The sequence below is a fragment of the Ictidomys tridecemlineatus genome, chromosome 2, assembly GCF_052094955.1.
Source record: "Ictidomys tridecemlineatus isolate mIctTri1 chromosome 2, mIctTri1.hap1, whole genome shotgun sequence".
Lineage (NCBI taxonomy): Eukaryota > Metazoa > Chordata > Mammalia > Rodentia > Sciuridae > Ictidomys > Ictidomys tridecemlineatus.
The window spans coordinates 32,992,914-33,020,894 of NC_135478.1; the positions used below are offsets into that span (position 1 = coordinate 32,992,914).

The 27,981-nt window shown below is 42.2% G+C and overlaps 1 long non-coding RNA gene across 1 annotated transcript; it reads right to left on the reverse strand.

Moving 5' to 3' along the window:
• Nucleotides 1-205: 205 nt before the first annotated feature.
• LOC120891735 (uncharacterized) lies at nt 206-4,286 on the reverse strand. The gene is made up of 3 exons (XR_005736248.2): nt 4,053-4,286; nt 733-848; nt 206-491 (listed from the first exon to the last, which is right to left on the reverse strand). It is a non-coding gene; the product is annotated as an uncharacterized LOC120891735 (long non-coding RNA).
• Nucleotides 4,287-27,981: the final 23,695 nt, after the last annotated feature.

A 27,981-nucleotide genomic window follows, 5' to 3' on the forward strand; every position in this document is an offset into this window, starting at 1 on the left:
ATTCTAGAGATTAATGCTCTATCTGAGGTACAGGTGGCAAAGATTTTGTCTCATTCTGGAGGCTTTCTTTTCCACGTTCTTGATTGTTTCCTTTTCTGTGAAGGATATTATCAGCTTTTGTTTAATACATTTCATCTAACCATATTAGCAATAAGTATTTGAAATGTGGGTGAATAATAAATAAAACTTCTAAGAAAGCAACAAACCAGCATTATTATATTTATTATTAATAAAAACACATAATGTTTAGTGGCTGCTCCCAAATGTGAACCAGCTTTTCAGTGAAGAGATCTGTTCTCACTTTGAAGCAAGCTTGTATGATTTTCATACTGTTGAAGAAACCACATCTAAATGATAATCCCATCAAGGCAATCTCACACTGTTGTCCATTCAAATGGAATTTCAATTTTTCAATATGTCCATCTTTCTTGTCATTTGAGATTTCCACTTCTCTAAATGTTCCTTAAATGTTCTTATCCCCGAGGGATGCCCTGGGGAAAAAAATGAAGAAAAAAGGATAAGGAAGGGTATGGATTTTTTAAAAAAATTATAAAACCTATGGGAATCCAGTATTACTCATTACATGAATTAATGTAATTAAACACAATTTAATTTGTAGTGTAATTAAAGAGGGTGTAAATGGTGCTATTCTTCTAATGCTGGCATTCTACCCAGAGCCCTTTCTTCTGACATCATTAGTCAATGATTTATGGGCCTCCCAGAGCTTCATACCTGTCACCCTCAGGTTTTCTGAGATATCAGAGTGGTGTGCGTGGGCAGTAATGGTTCCAAGTCTGTGACTGCTGTGCTTTGTTCTTAGATCCAATGTACTCAGCTAGATTCCACTTCTGGAAGAGATAAAAATGAGAAGATACTAGAATATTTACTTAACCAGCGTCAGCCAGCTGCAGTGGAAGTTGACCTTCAACTCCTCAGGGTATCCCTGCCAAACGATATGGTTGCTTAGCTTCCAGAGTCAAAGTGACTGATAAAGACCAAAGGCTTTCTCCCAGTACACAATGGGCATTATGTGTGTATATGTGCCTGCACATGGGTATAAAAGAGAGACATTCACTTGCATGGAGTATGTGTGTGAGTTCAAGTGTTTTAGAGAAGACAGAGAGAGAACACTTGGCTGGAATGGTATCTCTTTTCTGGACTTGATGGAGGCTATTGGTCTTCTTTCAAAAGTCTACCCGAAAGCCTAGGGAACAGCTTATTCTAATAGACCATGCATTATCATCCTGTCCTGCTGGGGAGATAAAGGCAAGAAAATTTAAGGCAAGATTCCAGAAAAGAGTTATTATGAAAGCTAAGTTTTGATGGAAGGTGAGCTAGGGCCTGGCCCCGTGAGTGTTAAAGTGATTATCTTTCATGGCTCAACCTCAAAATGCCTTTGCTATTTGCTACTTGGGGTTTTTGAGGGACAGGAAAGGAAAAGGGTATGAAGAAAATAAGGAACAAAGAGAGAGTTTAGAAAACTTCTTGAGAGAAAATGAATCTTGATAATGTTGGATTTTCCCTGACATTTTTTTTTTATTTGTTGAAGCACTTCGTAAACAGATTGCATATTCCTTGTAGAGAGGTGAACCTATTCTGCAAAAGTCCCAGGTGGAATGTTGCAAATTCTGAAGGAAAAATACTTTTCCCACTTACATCTTTCTGGCAAAATTGTATACAAACAGACTGCCATGTGACTCTTTGGAACTGATGATTAAACCAAGCTCCAGAGGAAGTGAAAGTATCTTTGGTCTCTGCACAACCACTTCTTTATTTTTATTTTTCCCCTTTTACCATCAACCAGCTCAATGCATCTGTGTTAACAACTAAAGACTGAAGGTTAAATTAGAGGAAGGTTCCTATTACATTTTAAGATTATGTTAAACACTTGAGCACATTGCAATTCTCCAAGGCGGAAATGACTCCTGTAATCTTTCATCAAAATTTATTACCAACATTTCCTCCACTGACAGTATCAAAAAGCTACAGTGGCCAGGGAATGTTCTCAGCCACACTAGCAAGGGGATATGATTATATTCTCCAGTGGAAGTTGTGACTTCCGGGTTTTTTCACCCCCCCTTTGTGAAAACAATGGTTTCTGGCTCCCCCACAGATCCTGTGACTTCAGGAAACATCAATTCAGAAAACCGGCTCAGTAGTTGTTGAAGGGGGACCCAGGAGAGATGGTGGATTTCTCTTCCTTTGGAAATCAGATTTTTCTCTTATGAAACATGAGAGGGGAAATATTCTAGCCCAATACCCACTACTGTACAGGGAGACTTGGGCTTTATCCAAAGGTGTGCTGGATTGAATTTAGACCTCTAAGCAAGTCGCTCCCCCTCCAACATGGGGTTTCAATTTGCTTTACAGGATATTTCTCTTTCCTTCAAGTTGGGATTGTGGTTGTGTATGTTAAAAACAAAAGTCACCAGTATTTTTCAAGATGTCTTTTATTTTTATTTTTTTTTAGAGAGAGTATTTTTTAATATTTATTTTTTTTAGTTCTCGGCGGACACAACATCTTTGTTCGTATGTGGTGCTGAGGATCGAACCCGGGCCGCACGCATGCCAGGAGAGCGCGCCACCGCTTGAGCCACATCCCCAGCCCTCAAGATGTCTTTTGCCAATAGGGAAAAATCAACCTCTCTTTCTATTTTTATGTTAAAGAAGAGATGAGAAGGCCCAGAGGCTGAGGAGCATTTCCAGCTTTCTCGTTCTTGCTTTCTTCTCTGGCTTGCATTCCTTTCCTGCATCTTCTACGTTTATTCTTCTGCTACATTTATATCTCCTTTTGGTTCTCATACTCATATCCACCTCTTTTCAATCTCTTGCCTTTGTTTACCTCCCCACACTTCTCTGCTCAGAGCAAACCCCTTGTTCCAGGAGGAGGCGAGGGTAGGATAGAGAAAGAGGGTGTATACAAACAACAGCACTGGCCATGATTTAGACCATCAATTGAATTGGTCACCTCCATCCAGGATCTGACCACTGGCTACCTCCACTGCTACTACTGCAGCCTAAACTACCACCATCTCTGGCCTAAATGATTCCAGTCACCCTCCTTCTGTCTTGGCCCCTCTGTGGTTTTACACACCAGCTCAGGGTAAGCCTTTTCAAAGAGAGAAATTCTCTCCTCACAATCCTTCCCGTCCTAAGCAGAATAAATTCCAAATTTCTTACCATGGCCTGTATGGTTCTAAATAGGGTAAACCCTTGCCAGTGTCCAAGTCTCAGCTTCTGTTACTCTTCCCTGGTTCATTCCACTCTGTTCCTTGTCTTTAGGGAATTCATGCTAACACGCCCCTCTGCCTGGACCCCTGTTGCTTTCAGGTCTCTGCATGAATGTCAGCCTCTCAGCAAATCCTCCTGGAAGAGGTCTCTAAAAGAGCACTGATCTTGTCACCATTATTTAATGGCTATTGCTACTGGACATATAGCGTCCTCAGCATCCGAAAGAGTGTTTAGCACACTTACTGTAATAAATATGTGCAGACAGAGTAAATGAAATGTTGTGATACTAGCAAAGTACTTTAGCTTTGGTAAACTCCCTTTCTGTGACATCTGTGTGTTATAAGGCCACACAATATGGTAGAAAGCCACATTGGAATGACAAGATCCTCACGGGGAGCCTGCTACTTTATCCTTAGCAACAGTTCTGTAAGCCTGGGATCCTGGCTGCTTTCTTGTCCTTACTTTACTGGTCAGATAGAGGTTGCCCAGTAATGTCCCAGAACGGCACACACCTGTCCTTTCCTCGTGTCCCCATGCCAGGGACTCTATCTGTTGGCTGCATTTGTAGTTCTTATTCATAGTCATGGTTCTGCCCCACCTGACTTTTATGCCTGGTCAGTCTTGGGAATCACAAGTTACCCTTGGCTTCTTGCACACAGGTCAAGTGGGGGAGGAAAGAGAAAACCTTTCCCAAGATGAAGTGCTAAACTAATCCATCTCTGCTCAGATAGTTCCAGAATTTTGCATTATTAGAGTGGGGAAGAATTTAAGATCTTGGAGTACACAAATATTTAATTTTTTTTTTAAAAAAGCAGCAATACCTCTTCTTCAAACACTCTTCTGGAGTCCCAGCATGTGAAACAAGCCACATTGAGGCTTCTCTCCTTGGAAAGGATATGGTGATCAGAGTTTGTGTGGTTCAGTTCGGCTCCTTGCAGGGTTACTTGAGGAATTGTGCAGAGCCTAGAGCTTAGGCAGAAAAAAAAGCAATGTTGGAAGAGGCAAAGGGATTTCTTTATGGATATACAGGGAATAGCAATCCTGCACTAAGGACCCCCATCTCCTAGTTCCCACCTTATACTGCTCTTCCTACTATATACAACATGTTCTGCCAGCAGTTTACCATTCAGTTAGCACCTACTGTGTGCCACACATCATACAAAGTGTTTTACATTCATTATTTCGTTTGATCCTTATGGCTCCCTTTCATGGTATACAACATGATTAATTTCATTTTTTCAAAGTAAAGACTAAGAAAGAACATATAGAAATTAAGCAGTGGAGATGGTTTTGAACCCAGGTCTGTCTCATTTTAAAGCCTGTGTTCATTCTACTACACCCTACTCATAACAAAACAAAACACAAGACAAAACTCAAAGCAAGCTAAGTATATTAGTAATAAATGACCTAATGATGCCCATAACCTAAAAGGAAATTATTTCTTGCTTAGATAGGATCCCTGGGAAGGTAAAGAGATCAGTAAGGGACCTTCCTCCATGTAGCCATTTTAAAGGCCAGATTATCAGAGTCTCTGATAATAGTTTCTAATGTCACCTTGAATACCATCTATTCTAGATAGCCAGAGAAGAAAAGATCATGGAAAAGTAAGCAGAGAAAATTTTTGTAAGCCAAGCCTGGAAGTGGAAATTTATTCTTTGTGCATTCCATTCATTATAACCTTGTCACTTGACTGCACCTCACTGTGAAGAGTGCCAGAAAATGTAGCCTCTCACTTGGAAACCACTTCCCCTTGACCAATCTATACTTTGAAAGGAAGAGCACGAATTTGTGGAGGACATCTGATTATTTCTGCTTCACCAACCAAGGGCTGCAGCACATATAAAATTCTAGACTTAATATCCTTTTATCTGATGTAGCTTTCAAATCCAAGGTTATAATATAGCTGTGGTGAATCTTGATTGATCGATTGAATTTTTATGCATTTCCAACAGTCTGTGTTCTTTCTTATTTTGGAGAAGTCAATCAATATGCCTATTTCAATTGGATGCAGTTTCCCCCCAACTTCCCAAGACTGAGGGGAGCTATTCTCCCTTTCTCTTGCCCTCAGCAGTAAGAACTCAGCAAGGGAACTAGATTGACCAATCAGATGATCCCTCTTGGCATTTTGAATTGGCAGAATATAAGCAATAAGGGACCTCTGTTGTGCACTTGCATGGTTTCAATAGAATCCATTGGTGGCCTTGTTTTGTGGTTGTGCACAGCAGTGTGTTGGCAGTCAGTAACATAACAAACCAGATTTTTCTTTGCATAAATTCTGAAGCACCCCCCCCCCATTTCCTAGGGGTTCCCAAGGCCTTGACTGATTCCGTGAATGGCCCACTAACATCATTCCAGGAAATCCTCTTTTTTGCTTAAGTTATTCAGAGTTTGTTTTCTGGCCTTCCATCAATAACTCTGATACAAAGCCTTTCAGAGCACTTCATCTAACTCTGCCTCCACCAGTGCTACAGGTTTGGCTAATTTTACTGCTACTAGAAATGCCATGTTTATTGACAAATCCAGAACCCTGAAGTTTTTTTGGTTTTGTTTTGTTTTGGTACTGGGGATTGAACCCAAGAGTGCTTAACCACTGAGCCCCATTTTAATTTTTTTAATTTGCGACAGGGTCTCACTAAATTGCTTAGGGCCTTGTAAATTTGCTGAGGCTGGCTTTGAACTTTCAATCCTCCTGCCTCAGCCCCCCAAGTTGCTGGGATTACAGGCTTGTGCAACTGAGCCCAACAGGAAGCCGGACTTCCTAAGAAGAGCTGGGGCCAAAGTTCCTGGCATGATCCTTTTTTTTTTTTTTTTTTTAAGATAAAGAGAGTCTGTTGGTAATAAAGTTTTTATACTTCCTGGTGTTAAGGAGGAAGCTGTTTTCAAACACCTCTTCAAGCAGAGAATAGAGGGCATGAAAGGAGTTCTCCAAAGTCCTACATGGTAATATTGAGAGCAAGATATTCTGTTCCAGACTCTCCTGGGCAGGTCATAGGAGAAAGAAGTGAATAATCAATTTGTTAGTCCCCTGAACTTTAAAATCTGGGCATCCTGTACTTTCTTTGAGACATTCACATTCATGGACCTCATCTTTGCCTGCAAAATTTAGATGAGCATTTATTGTCAAAGAGAGAACCCCCAAGTCGGCATCTGCATCGTCAGGGTATTAACTATTAATGCAAGTAAATATGATTGGTGTGCTTTTAAAAAGGAGTCTGATCCTCCTGGGGTTGTGGGCGTTGGCTTCTGGTATTGATGGAATGCTGATTCACTATGGATTTATTAATAACCTTTTATAACGAGCAAATATCTCTGTACTTGCCAAGGTACCCAAAGCTTGTAGATAGAATGAGGTCCTATTTACATGCTACCCAAATCTTACTAACTCATAGCTCTCACCTTTATCTCTTGCCCTCCACCAAAATCTAAGCCCTTATTCTCAGGTGACGCATGAGATGTGTCCTCAAATGTCATGCGTTGCAGTCCTAACCCCTAAGACCTCAGAATGTGACTATGTTCGGAGTTAAGACCTTTAAAGAGGTTAAAAGAATACTATTAGAATGGGTTCTAATCCCATTTGACTGGTATCCATTAAGAAAAGAAAAATTGGACACACAAAGAGACACCAGGGATGTTCCTGCACAAAGAAAAAAGACATGTAAGGACACAGCAGAAGCTGGCAGTCTGCCAGTCAAGGAGTGAGGAGGCCTTAGGACCAAATCAACCCTGCTGGCATGTTGATCTTGGACTTCCGGTCTCCAGAACTACGAGAAAATTAATTCCTCACGGTGCTCAAACCATCCAAACGTGGTATTTTGCTACTGCAGCGTGATCCCTGACCATGACCACAGCTACGAAGTTCACCATGGGCTTCTGATGCTTGGACACCAGGGGCCTTGCTGGTACTGGAGGGACTACCCTACCACCACCACTTCACTGGTCAATTTGTAGAGTTAGTAAAGGACTCAGCTGCAGGCACACCTCTCCCATGTGAAACCTCCAACCCAGAGCCCACACCTCAGCCATCTCCTTTATTGAACATCTCATATGCAGGGCCCCATCTCCCTGCCCCAAACACCCCCAGGCCAGATACCAGACAATAATAGATAGCCCTTACACCCCAAGACCAGCTGAAGTTCATCTAGCTAGCCAATCCTAAGTGGGTTTACCTTGTCTCACCCATTCCTTCCCATGGAAATCACAAAAGTTCTGACCCACATCTTCCCCTTTTGCCTCTGCCTCCTAACTGGAGGTAATGCTGGTGCTCTCCCCATGTAGCCCTGCATGGCATGGCTTGCCCCCTCATCTTGGCAACTCTCTTTCCAATGACAACTGTCTCCTGATCTGTTGTCCTCACTATATCTGAATAATAATAAAACCTACTTTAAAAAATAAGACTTTTGATGTAAACTGGATTACTATTTATCAGCTCTCCCAAAGCTGAAAACCCCGAATTATGGTGGAGCAATGCTATATTTGCTTTATTCCTCCTGTGAAAGGACCATGTGGCATTTGTACAAAGATGGTGAGAAGAACCCCAACTTATGCCATACATGGCCCACAGCTCAATAGCTGGTATGCTATAAGCTACAAAATGCCTAAGGAATCTGCTCCTTCTGCTTTTGTATCAGCTCCTTCTCTCCCTACAGCCCAGATGAAGTCTCTGGACCCAGCCATGGTAACAAAGACTTTGCCTTCCTCTCAATCATCATGCATTAAACTTCCTTGTAAATGTCTCTACCTCTCATGCAAAGCAGCAACATGCAAACTGATTCTTGGATGCTCTGCTTTTACATGCCCAGATAAGCCTAAATGTATGCCTTGGCCAGCCAAGACCTATCCATCTTCACAACCTCATCTACTAAGAAGCCAATTAAAGAAGTTTATGAAGAGGGGAAGGGAGGAGGCCACAGACACCACGAGACACAGGTTCTAACTACCTGTTTGGGGAGATGCAAAATCTAAAGAAGGAAATAGCTTCTGTGACATTCAGAAAGCATAGACAAAAGTCACTGAGTGAGTTCATAGAAGGGAACTGACTGATACCTTCTGGTGAGGGTATCCGGAAAGGCATCATGGGTGACTTGGGGCTTGAGCTGGTACTGGAAAAGTCAGCACCGTTAATAAAAATATTAATTAATAAAGAGTTTAAAGAGGAATAAAGTCTTCTTTCTCTTGGAAAATACCTAGAGGCTGGATAGAGAGAGACGTACTTAGGCAAAGTTAAGAAGATGGACTGACTGACCTAGACTAGGACAGAAGAAGAACAATGAAGTGAATTGAGGCTGTGGAAGCTGTCAGTACCCAACTGAAGAGGCCTTGGGTGTCTTGTGAAAAAAAATACCTGTGTGTTAGAGTATTTTGCTGCAGCCGGACTGCGGCACCTGTGAGAGATACAGTAGAAATGGATAACTGGTAGTGGCCCTCACGGTCATACTCTAAACAGAGATAAAACTTATGATAAAACATACAAGAGAATATGTCATTTATAAATGGACATTTTGGGGGCCCAAACATGCATGATAGAGGGGTTAGCAAACATTTTTTAAGGGTCAGATAGATAGTCAATATTTTAGGCTTTGCAGGCTGTGTGGTTTCTGTCCTGACCACTAACTCTACCATTTATGTTGAGAGAACAGCCATGAGCAATGTATAAAAGAATGAACATTTGTATATTCTAATAAGATTTTATTTATAAAAACATCGGGGGCTGCCGATTTAGCCTGCAGGCCTTATTTGCTGACCACTGATATAAAGCATGATCTTTAGACAGTCTGAGCCCCATGGTTAGGATCTCTGCTCAAACCTCTGGGAAAAATTGGATATAGAAGAATGATAACTCTAAAGATGAAATGTCCCAGGATTCAGACATATATAGGCCATCCAGAAGACAGGCCTCTGGTCACATGCAATGGACCATCTTTCCCTCTGGAAATCTGAATTTCCATAGCAGGTTTAAGCCATGGAAAAACCTGTGAAGCAAGTGTAAGCAACTACCCTTTGTCCCAGCCGATGTTTATGACCTGGAAGAATTGGTGATGATCCATTTGTTGATTTTTAATTCTTTATTGTTTTTCTTTTTTAAGCTTATATTTATTAGGTTGCTTTCTGTGTACTGGGTGGTATGTTGATACAGAGATCCCCAGAGTTCTCAGAAGAGTATTCCTCAATTAAACATAAACACACAGAGACACACACTCCCACACCTTCCTGGGATCAGGCATAAAGAGTTCATACTAGTGCAAAAAGGATTTAATTAGTGTTTCAAAATTTTATCCTACTGCTCATTAATCTTTACATTAATGCCATGTACTATTATTATTAATTTCATTTAACATATGAGAAAACTGAGGTTCAAAAGGCTCATTACTTGCCCAAGTCACATAGAAGTAAATGAGGTCCACAACCAACTGGAAATTGAATTGGGGGCACATCTGACTTCAAAACCTATGAATAGTCAGGCACAGTGGTGCAAACCTACATATATCCCAGCTACTCAGAAAGCTGAACCTGGAGGATCGCAAGTTCAAGGTTAACCTCAGCAACTTAGCAAGACACCCCCATCTCAAAATAAGAAATTAAAAATGGTATGTCAGGGGAGGGAACATAGCTCCGTGGTAGATTGCCCCTGGGCTCAATCCCTAGTTCTGTAAAAACAAAATTTTTCAAGGGTTGGGCTTGTCTCCTCTACAACTTAGGGTCCCAGCTCAGGGGAGTTATTACATGGCTTACCTGGCTAAGGTATTTACTCATAAGGAAAATGACAGTACTTGCTATGGTGGTTCAGTTTCCTTTGGATAGGACCAGAAATTAAATGACCAGCGGGGCAGCCCTGGGTTTGGTTCTAGAAACTGAAATGAGTCAGAGAAAGTATCCAGATCCTTTAGGAACCAACAAAATTCAAAAGGCAAGTACCAATATTGAGGCCCAAGAAGGAAACTCGGGTCATTCATTTCCAGAGACGTCATTCAAGTATTAACACAAGGGACGAGTCTGAAGCCATACACAAGGGATGTGACACAGGGAATGTGAATGCCCCAGAGATCAGAAATGAGTGAGGAAAAAGAGGGAAAGTCGAGAATTTTTCAACATAGGCCAGAATGAGGTTTGGGGGGCGGGTAGGGAGTTTGAATTGGATTCTAGCTGAGAAGAGGAAGTAGCACAGCTTAAAGTTATGGGCGGTGGTTAGACAGAGGTAATTGGAAATGTCTTTATGGAAGAGTTGGTGGTGGAGTTTGAGCTGGCCCTTAAGGGATGGGCAGGGTTGAACTAGACCAGGGAGTTATTTTGGGAGACTCGAGGAACAAATTTGGGTCTATGCCTGACCAGGAAATAGCAAACTGCTATTGTGCTTACCTAGAATTTAACAGGAGGCTTAGCTTTGGGGCCAGCTGTTCCGTGAGTATTGTTGGTCTTTTCTTCCCCAGTGGTCCAAGAATTAGGTATCTTATGTTCATAGCAAGGAATTGCCCTGGGGACTGTGGGGGTAGCCCAGTGATACAGACTGTGCTTAGCATGCATGAAGCTCTGGGTTCAAGCCCCAGTAGCTAAAAAACAAAAGCAACAAAGTCTTGCCCCGCATCTAATCAGAAGATCAAAAGTTGAAGATACAGGATAGGGTTTCTACAGAAGGATGCTGTGACCGAGGTGTTTTTCTTATAGAAATGACACTTCAATGTTTTATGGTAGATCTTATAAACCGTAGAAGAATTTTTATTAGTGTGTGTGCAGCAGGGAATCTATCTTGGGAGTTTGTGACTGTGTTCTAGATGTCATGAGATATACATATTGCACAAGATAAGGAACTCTCATCAAGGTTCTGGCAGAAGGAATTTGGGCATAAATAATAGGCCAATCTGGAAACCACTGAACTCTAAGGAAGTCCAGAACCCCAGCAAGTGCCTTCCTTTCTTCACACAGAGCCCTGTGTTGTTGTGTCCCACCTCACTATAAATTCAGCAATGAGCTGAGGCTTTGCTATTGTTCTGCTTAGTTTTAGAAGACAATGCCTCTGCCCTTCTTTGCGTTCATCTACCCTCCCATGCCAGCAAAAGTGTAAAAATCCCACTAGCCAAAACTAATTTTGAATTCAGAGAAAAAAAAACAAAAAACATCTGGGATTCTAAAAGTTGATCACATGACTGTGTAATATTAATTTTCCAAAGAACAGACAAAGTACAGAACATGAACTAACTGGTCAGGACACAATGTCTCTCTTACCAGTGAAGCAGCTGGAACAGTGATCGGGAGCAAGCTTTGCATGTGGGGGGTTGTGCAGCAACCCTGAAGAAATGTCCTTTGGTTGATAAAGATCCTGACTTTCTCCCAAGTTGCTTGGTTGCAGTCATCAGAGAGGACTGCATTGGGGTCTGGCAAAATATAGCAAGGTAAATAACCCTTTGCGGCTCCATTTGTTTTAGAATCCCTTTTTATTTTTAAATATTTTTATTAGTTATTGATGGACCTTTATTTATTGAATTGCTTATATGTGGTGCTGAGGATCGAACCCAGTGCCTCACACGTGCTAGGCAAGCGCTCTACCACTGAGCCACAACCCCAGCTTCTAGAAACCCTTTTTAAAGCAACATCCAGGAGGAAGAAAACTCCAGGAATGATTAAGAGAATCTGCAAAATAAAGGAAAGCCATGGAGTTACCCACAACAAGTAGGTACTTTGATCGGATTTTAAATTCTCATGAGTACATTAGTGGGTGGCCACATGGCTTCCCTGTTTGAGATTTTGAGAAGCATTGGCTTCACGGCCCCATGGATGGCCGCAGCACCTCTGAGCCTTGAATCCACACCTAGGAGCAGAAGAGACAGGCTTTTCCCCTCCCCCTCCCTTCCACCCCTCCATCTTGAACCACTCAGGGTGGGTGCGGAGCTTGATCCCCCAGTGTCAGGGATCATGTAGCAGCATGAAGACGGCTTTATTTTATTTTGTTTGAGGACTGAAATACAAAATGATTATGGCATATGGCACTTTTTTTTTCTACATAGGAATAGAACAGATGGGGTACAGGGAGTCTACACAATTATTTTATTACTTTTGGGTTGTTACCAATGTTTGCTCCTTCTCAGAACAGAAACACCGGAAATTTTAATGACATCATTCAGGTAATGTGCATGAGTGGTGTGTGTGTGTGTGTGTGTGTGTGTAACACTTAGTTTTTGACTGATGGGCAGTCTCCTAGCAGGGTCCTTTGATAAGAGTCAACCTGGTTCCTTGTAGGCACAGTTAAAAAGCAAAATCACAGACCTCCAGAATGTGAGTTTGGCTTAGAAATCATAGGTGAATTAATGTCCAGAGAGGACATTAATGATTTGGAAGATAACACAGCCTGCTGATCAAGATGTGTCATAACTCCGAAGAATCCAGCATGATATAGTGGAAAGATCATTGGCCTAAGACCCAGGCCACCTGAGTTCTTCTATCAGATCTATTGCTCATTGACCAGCTGTGTGGCCTTGGATAAGTTATTTAGCCTCTCTGCATCTATTTCCTTATTTATAAAAATGGCTGTAGCAATTTAATACTTATTTGACCCCTGTCAGGACTGTGAGAGCATACAGGCCTGAATGTCTTTAAAAAGTTTTCTATAAAAATAAATACTAGTATAGATGTGTACGTTTATAGGTATCTCTACCAAAATGTAGGTTGTGTAGTATTATGGAAAACTTTGGGAAAAGGAGAATTTATTTGTCAGGATTCATTTGGTTGTTCCATTGCAAATAATGAATTCTGACTTAAATTCACTTAGAACAGAGGAAGAAAGAGATTGAGAGATGATTTTGACTTACTATTCCTGTAACTGAGAAGTCCAGAGATAAATGGGCATCAGATTCAGCTGGATATAGGGATTCAGGTGATGTCACCTGGGTCTCCTCGCTCCTCCTCCTTTTAGTTGTCCTCTTTGATGGCTCTGTTTTTAGACTACGGCTCCTGGTAGATTCAGGCTCACTTCATCTCTAAACCTTCCAGTCCCCATTTTTTTTTTTAAAGTACTGCTAGTTCCTTCTTTCATCTAATTGAAATATAGGGCTCACTTTTTGGTCATGGATACATCTCTGAGCCAGTTACTGGTGGTGAGAGAACATATAGTGATCAGCTTGTACCCAGATCGAGGGGATGAATCCAAAACTGAGGGTGAAGACATTTTTAGCCAAAAAGTAAGGACTGAGGAGGAAGGAATGATTTCCAAAAAAAAAAAAAAAAGAATGTGGGTACCATTACCAGAAGAAGGAGGAATGGATCCTGCAAGGGAAAATATCACAGAGGTAGCTTAGAATCAGGCAGGCCAAGGTCCCAATCCTAACCTTGTGTAGTCTTGGGTAAATATCTTAACTTCTCTGAACCTCAGTTTCTTCTTCTATAGTATAAGAAGAATCATCCTGTCTCCCAAGGATTATGGAATTATGGAATGCTATAAACATTGTCAAGAAAGAAGAGCAGCCAGGCACCAGTGGCAAAGCCTATAATCCCAGTGACTCAGGAGGCTGAAGCAGGAGGATCACAAGTTTGAGATCAGCAATTTAGTGAGGCCCTGATTCAAAATAAAAATTAAAAAGAACCAGGGATATGGGATGGAACTCCATGGTGAAACACACTTGGGTTCAATCCCCCCTCTGTCCCGACCAACAAAAAAACTGCTAAGAAAAGAAGTATTTTTATAAGGGAAGACAGAGTCAATAAAACAATACTAGAAATACAATAAGATGGAGGAAAATGCATTTTCCCCAATCCACTCAAGAAAAGAACGATATGCAAGGAAGAGGTTCATAAACAAATTGGGTGAGAATAGGGAATGGGAATATGAGACCTTAATCTTCCTTTTGGAGGGGCTCTAACAGTTACCTGTTCAGGCTTTCTCTCTGTTGTAGGTTTGTACCCAGGGCTGAATTGCACAGGTCAGTGCTGGTGCGGTACTGAGCCCTGTTACCAACCTTCATTTCCATCCATCTCCCTAGTAGCCTCAGCTCTTCTCTCACTATGCAGTTACCACATACTTAAAGAATATGGAATGAAGGTATACCAGCATTTAAAAGTGATCACACATGGTCCTTTTTTTCCCCCTTAACCAGGTGCATGAAGGATGGCTGTTATGGTTTGGATGTGAGGGGTCCCCCAAAGGCTCATGTGTGAAGTTCTGACTTGTTTGCAAGAAGGTTTAGAGGATAAATGATTGGGTTATGAGAGCTTTAACCTAATGAGTAAATTAATCCCCTGATTAATTACTTCAGTTACTGAGCGGTAACTGAAGATGGGTAGGTGTGTGGCTGGAGGAGGTGGGTCACTGGGGACATACCTTTAGGTATATATTTGGTGAGCTGAGCTTAGTCCTTCTCTCTGCTTCCTGTTCATCATATGAGCCACTTTCCTCCACCGCACTCTTCTGCCATGATGTTCCGCTTCACCTTGAGCCCAGAGCAATGGAACCTGCTGTCTATGAATTGAGACCTTTGAAACTGTGAGCCCCCAATTAAAGTGTCCTCCTCTAAAATTGTTCTGGTCAGGTCTTTTAGTCACAGCAGTGAAAAAGCTGTTTGCAATGGCTAAGAACTCAAAACCGTATTATGTGAGGAATATGTTGAAAGAATCGAAAATGTTCAAAAGAGACCCATGAAGCAGGATATGGTAGCTCATGCCTACATTCTCTGTGACGCAGAAGTCGGAGGCAAGAAGGTTGCTAGTTCGAGAGCAGCCCCAGCAATCTAACAAGGTGCTAAGCAGTTTAGTGTCTCAAAATAAAAAAATAAAATGGGTTGAGGATAGAGCTCGGTGGTAGAGTGCCCCTAGGTTCAGTGTACAATAGAGAGAGGTGGGGAAAGGAGAGAATGCAGAGCAACTACTGTGACTATCTCAGTTACATGAAGGCTGACATGTAGAATAAGCACTGGGTGTTTTGAGTAGCTCTAGCAGCCACTGGGGAATTCAGAGACAGGGAGATTTCAGGATAATTGGGAAACCATTCCTACCACTTGAAGTTGCCAACAATGGAATCACCTCCCCTGAAACTTGATGAGTTTCTTCTCCCTCCGGGTGTGGGATGGGAATGAGCACTCATCCCAGATGCTGTGGACAGGACTCCCGTCTCCCGTGGGCATTTTTCCTGAAAGGTGGTGTAGGGCTGCTGTGAGCCTCACCCACAGCCTTCAGACATGCCCTCTGTCTGTGTGCTCTGGCCAACTTCCACCTTCCAGCATCTGCATCAGAGGGATTTTTTCTGGAGCCCTAGAAGGCTGCCCCATCCTCCTGTGTGCGTCAGGTTTAAAGGGCTGGGAAATTATTATACCCCGGGGAGCAGCTCTGAACCAATGACTCTCGGGACTCAGCATATAAATATCTCAGCCTCCTCACCCCAGGGGTGGGGAATTCTGAGACTTGTTTTGTACTATTTCCCAGAGTTTCCCTGGGTGATTAGGGCTCCCACTGCCCACTGAGACAACTTGCTTAGTAATACCGTTTGATCATCTGCCTTCCCTTCCCTTCCCCATGTCACATCCTCTCTTCCCTACTGGTGTACCTGGGTTCGCATTCTCAATAAACTACTTGCTTCGGGGTGTGCTTTCTGAGGGGGCTGTATTTAAGAGGTATCTTCCAGCCCTCTTTTGGATTGAGTCATTCATGTCTTACTCTGGATGGCAGATCCTACAGGAGAAGTTAAGGTCCTGAGATGTGGCTCTGAGTAAGAGGGCAGTCTGTAGGAGGGCGAGATGATTCGCACCAGACCGTTTTCCATGACAGACAAGGTGAGAAATGTTATATGAGATACAGCCCCGGGAGCAGTCAGGCAATCGCACCATGAGCCGCTTGCTTGGCATTGACTTGGTTTCTACAAGCAAAAGAGTATTTTTGGAGGTCGAATTCCTAGAGGCCATTTGCCTTTTGTGTCCAGGGCCTTTCCTGGGAGTCCCACGTGCATGTTCATCTGTGTTCTGTGAAAGCCCTGTTTCACAGTGAGTCTGCCCTCCCTTGACATGCTCCTCTGGGCTGCAGTGGGGAGGTGGGGAAATCCATAGCAGTCAGGGTGGGCGCATTCCCAAGCCTTCTGTATCTGCCAAGATCCAGAACTCTGGGGTGGCGTCTTTATTTTAGAAATGAAAAGGACCCAAATTCCCAGTTCTCCTAATCTTTACACACACTTTCAAGTCTTAGCTTTAAAGCCCATGTCCTCAAAGTCCTTCCTTGGTCACCTTTTTTCCTGGCTGCGACTCTTTCCTCCTCTAAACTCCTCTGCCATCTACAGAGGACTGACTCTTCCCTCTTCTTGATTCGATTTGTTCTTGCTTATGTAAACACGTCTTTGCGGACAGAAACAATAACTTTTTTTTTTATTAGCTGTCATGTTTTAAAGCTAAGGAGTACAAAGTTTAGAAGGAGAGAAAGATATATGAACAGACAGTTTAAAAACGTGAAAAACTCATGGGCCCATCATGAAGGAAAAAGGATAAAGACATTTGTACATTCAGGCTGTGAAATGCTTAAGTAACCACTACAAAGAAGGTAGATCTCGGTGATCTCTATGTAAGGACATGGAAAATGTCTAAATCTAACTTTAAAATAAATTATATATATCTGGAAAAGATATGAAGGAGCTTTAAATACAAATTGCTAAATTAAAGAAGCCAGTCTGAAAAGGCTACATGTACCATGTGATCCTTTCTATATGACATTCAGGAAAAGGTCAAAGTACAGACAGTAAAAAGATCAGCGGTTGCCAGGGGCAAAGAGGAGGGGAGGGATGAATGTGAGCACAGAGGATTTTTAGGGTAGTAAAACTATTCTGTGATATTGAAATGATAGATACATGGCTGCATTTGGCAAAAACCACAGGAAATATAGCACAAAGAATAAACTGATATTGGTTCATCAACTCTAACCAATGTACCACTCTAAAGCAAGATGTTAATCATAGGGCAAAGTATGAAGGGAAAAAGTTCTATGGGAACTCTACTAGGGGCTCAGTTTTGTCTACATTTAAAACTGCTGTAAGAAATAAAGCATGTAATTTTTTAAAAAAATTAGAGAGCAATAGGTACAGCATTGTTTTATTGGTATTAAAAATATCTGCACATGTATGTTATATATGTGTTTATAGATTTGGAAACATAGAAAATAATTTAAAAATGGGTACATAATAAAATGTTAGTTGTCCTTGTGGCAAAGAGGATGAGTAGCAAAGAAAAGAAAAAGCTGTCACTTTTTTTTTGGGGGGGGGGGTAGGTACCAGGGATTGAACCCAAGTACTTAACCACTGAGCCACAAATCTAACTCTTTTCTATATTTTATTTAGAGACAGGATCTCCATGAGTTGCTTAGGGCCTCACAAGTTGTTGAGGCTAGAATTGAACTCACATACCTCCTGCCTCAGCCTCCTGAGATACCAAAACAGGCTGTCACTTTTTAATAAGATAATACCAGATATAAAAAAAAAATGTACATAGCCATAACAAAATGAGCACCTGTGTACTTTCTCCCAACCCCACCAACCAGTAGTTGAATCAAAACATGAGTGAAAATGTTCATGCTTGTCATCTTATATCCTCTTTACATCTTTTTTTAACATAAGCATTTATTAATATTGCAATTAAAAATGCTTAAAGTCAGAAGAAAAGTGATACATAAAAGTTGCACATAAAAATGAAGGTGGAAGCAATCAACGAATTGTCCCTGGAGTGGAGGGGGAGGAACCCTAAGGCTTGTAGACACGTGAACTTGAAATGGGAGGGCAGCGGGGATAGGAGGATAGAGGAAGAGAGAAAGGGAAATTAGCAAATGCAAAAATAAAGAGCTGGGAAGGACCCAGTTTCTTTAGGGAACAGGAAGTGGCTCTGAAAGACCAGGGCACGCAGGAGGGAAAATATTCCAAGGATCAGATGGAACCCGGTTTCTGGTGGTAGTTTGATTGTGAAAGGCATTTGGTATCATGGCGAGAGTTTGCTCTGTGTTATCAGCGCAGAGCATCTAACAGCAGCATCTAAGATGGCTCAAGACCTGCTGAGGTCTGTTTTGTAGGGAGCAGCAGCAGAGAACGAGGACTGGAATGAGAACACGGGCCACCTCTTGGATGGGTGCATCCCTGCGTCTTCCAGATTTTCCAACTTTAAGAAGGCATATATTTGATTTTTATAGTCTTTACATTTTTTTTTTCTGGTTCATTTGTTTTGGAAAAAAATGAACCTCATTATTGTCTCCTGAGAAGTTGAAACCACACAAAAGTATATATAAAAGCCAGTAATTTCCCCACTTCACCTCTCGCTGCCCCAGCCTTCCGGAAAGTTAGACTCCATTAACCCGGATTATTTTTGGATGTCAAGGTACAGAGAAGACCACAGCCTTCCCAGCATTCTCATAAAGGCGCATGAACCATCTTTAGGAAGCCTGAGATAAAAGCATGTATGTTACCTGGGTATGACACAAAAATTCCCAAAGTCCCAGAGATAACAACTCCTTTCTCTCTAACTGCTTGGTTGTGCTTTATGTTTCCTCCTTAATGGTATGACATTGATTTTACGAATTCTGAGGCAAAAGACCTCCTGGCCCTTATGAAGCTGCATTAGTTCTGTTTTTCACTACTACAACAAGATCCTTGCAGCAGAATAAGTTGTGAAGAAAAGAGGTTTATTTAGCTCACAGATGTGGACCTCCATCTGGGGACCTTCTTGCTAGAAGAGTCCTGAGATGGTACAGAGCATTAGGTGGCAAAAGACAGAGAGCACAAGTGTGCGTGTGTGTGTTTGTGTGTGTGTGTGTGCGGGCACACATATATACTTCCATTCTCTTTCTTCTTATAAAGCCATGAGGATTCAATCATGGGTGCTCTACCCTGATGACTTTATCTACTCTTAATCACCTACCCCATGCCCCAAGACTATATTGGATTAAGTTTCCACCCCTTAAGGACCCCACAATGGAGACTAAATTTCAACCCATGACCCTTGGAGCACACACTCAAGCCATATCCAAACCATAGCAGAAGCCAATTGTCTTTTCTACGAGACAGTCTGTCTTTGCCTTTAGGATACGAGGTTAGTATTTATGAGTCTTGATATCAAAAAAAGATGCATCTCGACTTTGGGGATTGTCACTGGTTGGGTGCCTTGGGAGGCATGCCAAGACAGAGGCCCTTCTGGGAGTACTCCTGTCATCCACACCTTTGGAAAGGAAGGAACCAAACCTAAGAGAGCAGATAGGGCCACTATGTGGGGCCGATTTGAGCCGAAGCTCAACCCAAAGGGAGTTGTGAAGATGGGAGGATCCTTCAGAGCTGTCTAGAACTGGGCAAGGACAGTGCCTCTATCAATCCCTCTCGCTGCTCTGGGAAGAGGTGTGACACTGGATGAGCAGCTCACTTAAATGGAGGCAATCAGCCTAGTGAATAAGACCTCCATTGCTGAAGGGTGATCCGAGCTAGCAGGCAATGTCCACCCTTCAGTTAAGGTATCTAAGTCCTTTCTGTTACATAAGAGACCCTTGGGGTCCTGGCCTTCTAGGATCTTTCTTTTTTTGGAGGGGCGGGGAGTGGTATCAAGGATTGAACTCAGGGGCACTCAGCCACTGAGCCACATCTCCACCCCTAGTCTGTATTTTGTTTAGAGACAGGGTCTCACTGATTTGCTTAGCACCTCACTAAATTGTTGAGCCTGGCTTTGAACTCATGATCCTCCTGCCTCAGCCTCCTAAACTGCTGGGATTACAGGCCTATGCCACTGTGCCAGGCTAGGATCTGGCTTTTTCATTCTGAAATGCAGTAGCAAATTGCCTTACAGAACAAACCTCTAAAAAAGTTCATTTATTTAACAACTTCTCACTGAGATTCTACCATGTGACATGCTCTGTTCTGGATACTAACTCATCACAGCAGTGAACACCATAGAGCTCACATGGTAGGGGATGGAGGTGGCAGACAGATCATAAACAGAAGAACCCATAGAAGATTCAATATGTTAGACGGGAACGTTATGGTCCAAATGTCTGTGCCCACTCCCTACCAAATTCATATGCTGAAATCATAGCCCCCAAGGTTATTGAGGGACGGGTCCTTTGGAGAGATGATTAGGATAAAAGAGTCTATGTTTCTCACCAATAAGACTTGTGCTCTTATGATAGTGACTTGCAGACAGATCCCTTGGTCCTTCTACTGTATGGTGGTGACACAGTGGGAAAGTGGCCATCTATGAACCAGAAAATAGGCTCTCACCAGATGCCTAATCTGCCAGAGCCTTGATCTTGAACTTCTCAGCCTTCAGAGCTACAATAAATTTCTGTTGCTATAAGCCACTCAGTTTATGTATGCTATTTTGTTAGAGCAGCCCAAACTAAGACCGTGGAGATTACTTTGGGATAAGAAAGGAGGCTGGTGAGTGCTAGTTGGGGGCAAGGGTAAGGGTGGGGATTTCCAAGCAGGTAGAACAGCAAGTACCAAGGTCCTGAGGTGAGAGTGAGTCTAGGGTGTTTTAAGGGACAGCAAACAGGCCAATGTGACTGGAGTAGAATAAAATAGGGAAAGAATTCTTGCAGAAGAGACCCAAAAGTAAGCATAGAGGTTAGAGAAGGGCCTTCGGGTCACACAGGGGCTTGATCATTGTAAGGCTTAAGATTTTACTCTGAATGAGATCGGGAACTGTTGGAGAGTTCAGAGGAGAAAGGTGACATTACTTGACTCACATTCTAACAAGATCGCTGTTGATACAGATGTAGGAACCACAACAGAAGCAAGAAGGTCAGTTAAGAAGGCTATTGCAGTAGCTGACCAAGAGATGATGGTCACCTGGGTGGTAGCAGTAGTGGTGGTAGGAAATGAAGGGACACTGCATATATTTTGGAGACGAAACCAGCAGTAATGGCCATCTAGATAATGAAAGAAACAGAAGAGTTTGGAGATTAACCACAATATTTTTGCCTGAGACAACTGAGAAAATGATGTTTCTATTAATTGAGATGAGAACTGTTAGGCAAGAAGATTTGGGTGCAGAGAAGCAATCAGGAGCTTAATTATGAACTTGCTAAGTTCCAAAAGAAAACAGTACATGCTATGTTCCCATGGCTTGCCAGTTCTCTCTCTCTCTCTCTCTCTCTCTCTCTCTCTCTCTCTCTCTCTCTCTCTCTCTCTCTCTCTCTTTCTCTCTCTCTCTCTCTTCTTTTCTTTTCTTTTTTTCTTTTTTATAGTGCTAGAGACTGAACTCAGGAGCACTCAACCACTGAGCCACATCCCCAGCCCTTTTTTGCTTTTTATTTTGCAACAGAGTCTTGCTAAGTTGCAGAGGTTGACCTCCTGTTTCAGCCTCTAGAGTCACTGGGATGACAAGCTTGTAGCACCAGGCTTGGCTGGTTGGCCATTTTTCTTAGCTACCTAGATTCTCAGTACAGGGATTGTTCTCTGAAATGGGTTCCATGTGGGCCTAAAATTTCCCCAAGATTATGCCTTAGTCACTCACTGTACTTGACATATTGATGATTTTTTGATTAATTTCTATTTCCCCCCATTAATCTATAAGTTCAATAAGAATAGAAAAAAAATCTGTTTTATTCCCTCCTGATCCCCAACTTTAGGGTTCCTATCATGCTATAACTTTTTTTTTTCTTTTTGAAAACTGGCAAAATCTTTGACTATGAGTAGCCCTACTTCCAGCATTTTTTAACCATCAATCAGTTCTTCACACTTATCCTAAAAGTATTTTCCTAAATCTCCAGCAGCAAAGAGCATGAAACTCTTGGGTTCAAAATCTATGTGACCTCGAACAACTTCATTAGCCCTGTAAGCCTTAAGAATAATCATAGTACCCATTTTCACAGGATCTTCTTAAAATTAAATTAACACGAGAAATGCATATGCACAGGTCATCAAATAATAAGTTCTTAATAAATATTATTTCTAACACTACCATATCATCATCTTGTTCTACCTTGTAAAGTCCTCGTGGCTCACTACTGCTTACAGAATGACGCTTAAAGGCCGTGACAGACATTCAATCCAATTGTCTTTGTCACATCTTAATTTCATTCTCTGTATCTCCATTACTTCCCACCTGCCCCATATTACAACCTGAACAAGCTATTCCCAGTACTTCATGCTTTACCTAAAGTCATTGCTTCTTGAAGAGCCTTTCTCCCAAGTCCCTGGCTGTCAAAATATTACCTATCTTTAGAACCCAACTGAAATCAGAGGAAGGATAACACAGTCTTCCCCCCCCCGCCCCCCCCTTGTATTCTACAGAGAACCGAACTTGAGGCAAGGTCTAAAGTACAGATGCTTTATTTGGGAAGTGCAAACCCAGGGAGGCTGAGATGATAGGGGGAAAAAGTAAAGTGAGCCTGGGGTGGTGGCACATGCCTATAATCCCAGCGGCTCAGGAGGCTGAGGCAGGAGTTCAAAGCCAGCCTCAGCAAAAGCAAGGTGCTAAGCAACTCAGTGAGAGCCTGTCTCTAAATAACATACAAAATAGGGCTGGGGATGTGGCTCAGTGGTTGAGGATAACTTCAGTCAATCATAAGTAGGAAACTTGAATGGGCTGAACCTGGTAATGACTCACGTGACTTCTGACCATGTCCTTTGGGCCAGAATGTAATCTCAGCAAGGGAGGCCAACATGTCACTCAGAAATTTGTCCAGATTCACAAGGCTTGGGAAAGAGGATTTTAGAGTTTTGTCCCTTAGTCCTTGGTTTAACAGGCTTCGGGTTTAGCAGAAATCCCTTCTGCTAGAGAGAGCATGCTAAATAGTCTCTGAAAGTCGTTTCCCACTTCCCTTCAGCTTCCTGTCACAGCTCTTAACTCCTAGGTCAAGTTAATTGATTCTACTTCAATCTCTGGTACCTTCTCCCCGACCAAAAAAAAAAAAAAAGAAAAATAAGAAAAAGAAAGACATGGAGCAATATGAAGAGCTGCTTTATGTGGAAACCAGTGGCCATGTAGGTGTCTGCTCAGCACACAGAACACAGAGGCAGTCCAGATGAAAAGAGAGGGAAAGCCTGCCTGGGCTTCCAGTTGGTTTAAGTTTGCCTCGAAGGCCAATCTGCAGCAACTACACTGCACTCCTGGTTGCTTCTGTCTTCCTTCCTCTTGCTTTTTACTTTTCCGGTGCTGGGGATTGAACCTAGGGTCTTGTGCATGTTTGGCAAGTGCTCTGCCACAGAGCTAGACCCCCAGTCCTGCCCTTGCTTTCTCCTCTTTGATTCTATGCCATGCCACAGGGAGCTTTATCCAAATCCAGAAGAAGTAGGAGAAGGTGGGCATTCTGAAAGAGCATCTGCTTGATCCAGGCACAGGACACCAGTCCTGAGGAAAGGCTTCATTGGTTTTTGTTATGGTTTGGCTCTGAGGTGTTCCTCCAAAAGTTTATGTGTTAGGAAATTCAGGAATAGTCAGAGGTACAATGATTCGACTATGAGAGTTGTGAGCTCATCAATAGATTAATACGTTTGATGGATTAAGAATTTGAATGCACTACTGGGTGGTAACTGTATACAGGTAGGGCATGGCTGGAGGAAGTAGGTCACTGAGTGTGTAGCCTTGGACTATATCTTGTCTGTGGTTTCTCTCTCTCTCTCTCTCTCTCTCTCTCTCTCTCTCTCTCTCTCTCTCTCTCTCTCTCTCTCTCTCTCTCTCTCTCTCTCTCTCTCTCTCTCTCTCTCCTTCCTGGCTACCATGAACTAAGCAACTTTCCTCCATCATGTCATTCCACCATGATGTTCTTCCTTATTTCGGATCCAAAGCAATGGATTCAACTGACCATGAACTGAACCTCTGAAACCCTGAGTCCAAAATAAATTTTTCCTCTTCTAAACTGTTCTGGTCAGATATTTTGATCATAGTGATGAAAAGCTGACTTAGTACTTGTCAGTTGAGTATGATCATGGAGGTAGACAGTGCCCAAAGATGGGGAGTTACACCCCATCTGTGTCTATCTAGCAGTTAAGGTTCCGGGGACTGTATGAGAAGACCATTTCCTCCCACTCCCCAGCAATTCACCTAATCCCTCTGTGCCAATTTTCTGTTTTCTTTTACCTTCTTGTTTTGAAATAATTCCAAACTTTCAGAAAGTTGCCAGAGTAGTATAAAACCTCCAGTATAGCTGTCACTTACCACTGCAGACCCAATGGTATTCACCAATAAAAAAACATATATTGAAACCGTAGCCCTCATTAGGAGGGTATATGGAGTTGTGTCTATTAGCTACTTTCAATATGATTATTTTCTCCAAGGAAGCCTGGAATAATTCCATTTAGATGAGGTCATGAGGGTGGTTCCCTGACGATGGGTTTAGTGTGCTAATAAGAAGACACCAGAAAGCTTGCTGCAAATGTGACCACGTGTGAACACAGTGACAAGGCATCCATCTGCCAGCCAGGGAGACAGCCCTTACCAGAACGTGGTCATGGTGACATCGTTAGCTCCAATGTCCAGCCTTCAAAATTGTGTAAAATAAACATCTGATGTTGAAGCCATGCAGTCCACGATATTGCATGGTGTCAGCTCAAGCTGCTGAATATCCACAAGCTGTTAGCATTTCACAGTTTCACATTTGCTTTCTCATTCTCTCTCTCTCTCTCTCTCTCTCTCTCTCTCTCTCTCTCTCACACACACACACACACACACACACACTTATTGCTATTTTCTGAAATATCTGAGAATAAGTTTAAGGGTATCACACTTCAGGGTGGATTTCTTATGAACGAGGAGAGTCTCATAGAACCACAAAACAAATCTCAAAATCAAGAAATTTTTGCATTCACATGATATCACATTTCACTGATTGTTCCAGTAAATGTCCTTGATAGAAAAAAAACCTCCCCTTGCGTCTGTTCCCATCTGGTTAAGAGGAACAATAATAGGGACGTCTCCTAAGGTTGTTTTGAGAACAACATGGGATGATATGCGTTAAACACGCTAATGCACTGCCTGGCATAGAGTGAACATTTTATTATTATTTCTCCTATGAAGGCTTTTCCAGACCTCTTCCCCTCCATTCAGAATCAACCTCTTCTCACTATGTTTCCTGAGCACTGTATTTCTGCATTCTCGATTGAGACTTCCCACATTTAGCCTCATTTTCAAGACCCATTCCCCCCAAGGGTACCAGCCACAGAACTTTGTACATAATAAGGTTCCATCAGTGCTGGCAGAACTGCGTTGATTTGGATGAAAGGAGAGGGTTGAGAGAATGTAACTCTCAGTATTGTGATAGTAGATACATTTTTTTTTGTTTGTTAGTTTTAAAGAAAGCTCATGCCACATAATGGGGAAGATCAATACCCAGGAGACAAATTAAGGAAAAATAAGAAAAGAACATTATAGATCTCAAAACTGCCTCTGAGAAAGGGTGGAAGTAGGATCAATGAACTTGGGATCTAGGAGTTAAGAGTTATAAAAGGAAGCTGGAGGGATGGGGGAAAGGACTTTGAGAGACTATTTAGCATGCCCTCTCTAGCAGAAGGGATTTCTGCTAAACCCAAGCCTGTTAAACCAAGGACTAAGGGACAAAACTCTAAAATCCTCTTCCCCAAGCCTTGTGAATCTGGACAAATTTCTGAGTGACATGTTGGCCTCCCTTGCTGAGATTACATTCTGGCCAAAAGAACATGGGCAGAAGTGACGTGAGTCATTACCAGGTTCAGCCCATTCTCTGCTCTTTCCATTCTCTAGTGGATTCGGAGGCCACGTGTCGCAGATACGGATACACAGGTAGAAGGAACATATCTATGTAGTTCTATATGACAACATAGAACCAAACCCCCAGTGCCACCACCCCATACTGCTGTTACAAGAATACAAAATACACTTTACTGCACTATACCACCGAAATATGGAGGGTATTGGTTACAGCAGCTACCATTTCTTACCTTGTCAGTGTATGGCTGAAACTAACAGCTGGATTCGGAAAAGACCTGTGTTTACACCCTGTCTCTGCCAACGTGCTACGGTTGAGTCGCAGCAAGTCATTTTGTGTGGGAATTGCTGTGAGGATTAAATGGAAAAAGGCTTTGTAAACTGTGAACACACTATAAATGTTAGATATTATTAGTATTAGTCCTTTCTTCTTAAGCTAGCCAAAATAACAGTTTCCAAGAATAGTATACAGGGATTAGTCATTCTTTCCAAACTAACAAAAAGAAGAACACTGTCTGGGATCTCATGATGCTGGTATCAACGCAAGTGTTGGAAAAGCATTTGGGTGGGTCAATTAAAGGCCAACCATGACTTTAGAGCTCCTGGAGTGACTTCTTGGTGGCAACATTTTTATGAATATTTCATCATTTGTCGATGGTTACCCTAGGATCTCTTAAGCCTTCAACCATTGATTGAAAGAGGAAATCAACAAGGAAAAAGGGGGCATTCATTAATTCACAATGCAATTTACCAATCATTTTCCCCGAGAGTTGCATGTATTCAAAATATTCTTTTTGGACACGCGTGGGTTTATCGTTTTGTATTTCCACAAATGTCAACGAGTATCTTTGCTTTTTCAAGGAGATTGAGGTAATCCTGAAATCATATTCCAACATGCAATTACACATTTTAAAGTAGATGATGGACAGGACCAAAAGACTTCCAAGACTGAGAATTATTCACTTAATAAATTCTGACCTAGTCTTGAATACTGGCTTTGTCCCGGGAGTGGGAATGAGGTTCCTTGGTGTGAGGTTTGGGGAATGCAAAAGTATCTGACCTCAGAGAGGAACATCTGAGGCACCAGTGAGAGCCCGTGGGGCAGGCCACTGACAGGATGTGGCCTTCGCTGGTGACCATCCTGCTGCAGGCAGATGAAAGGAATGAGGCAGAGTTGGACATTAAAACCATCTGGGTGCCCTGGACTCTTCCCTCTTCCCAGATGATTTCCTAAGCTTCCTGTTGTTGCTCCTTTTCATGTCTCCCTATCCCCTTTGTAGTGGTGAGTCCCTCTCTTCCCAGCCTTTTCATGCTTTTTAAATTTAATTTTACACTTCAGGGTGGAGGCTGACGTAGGGAAAGGAAGGTACAACTGACTCTTTCTGCATCTTTTCTCCCTGTGGTTATGTGCCCTTCCTCCTTTCTTGACTCCTGTGTTTACAAGGTCTGTTCTCACTTCTCACTGAATTTGAACACTGAAACAGAAATCAATAGGCCTAGGCCGCTGCACACCATTACACGGATAAAGTGATTTTATTCTGCTGGAACTCAACACCTCAGGTGTAAAAAAATAAAGCAGGGGTCAAGAATAAAATCATGGCATTTGCAGGTAAATGGATGGAGTTGGAGAATATCATGCTAAGTGAAGTAAGCCAATCCCCCCCAAAAAACAAATGCTGAATGTTTTCTCTGATTTGAGGATGCTGACTCATAATGTACGGGGCAGGGGCATAGGAGGATTACATGAACTCTAGATAGGGTAAAGAGAAAAGGGGGAGAGAGGGGGATAGGGGTAGGAAAGACAGTGGAATGAGATGGACATCACTACCCTAAGTACGTATAAAGACATGAATGGTGTGACTTGACTTTGTGTACAACCAGAGACATGAAAAATTATGCTCTATATGTGTAATATGAATTGTAATGCATTCTGCTGTCATATATAACAAATTAAAATTTAAAAAAATAAAATAAAATAAAGCAGGGGTCAACTAGACTGTCTCTCTGATGACTTCCATTTAAATCCTGCACAAGATGGGGTCATCCATTAATCAACGAAGAAAGAGGTCTTTAGAATTACCTTGCTACCTTCTATAGCCCAATAGGTAAGCAGGTGTGATGTTCCTTGTGTTTACTGGATGAGACA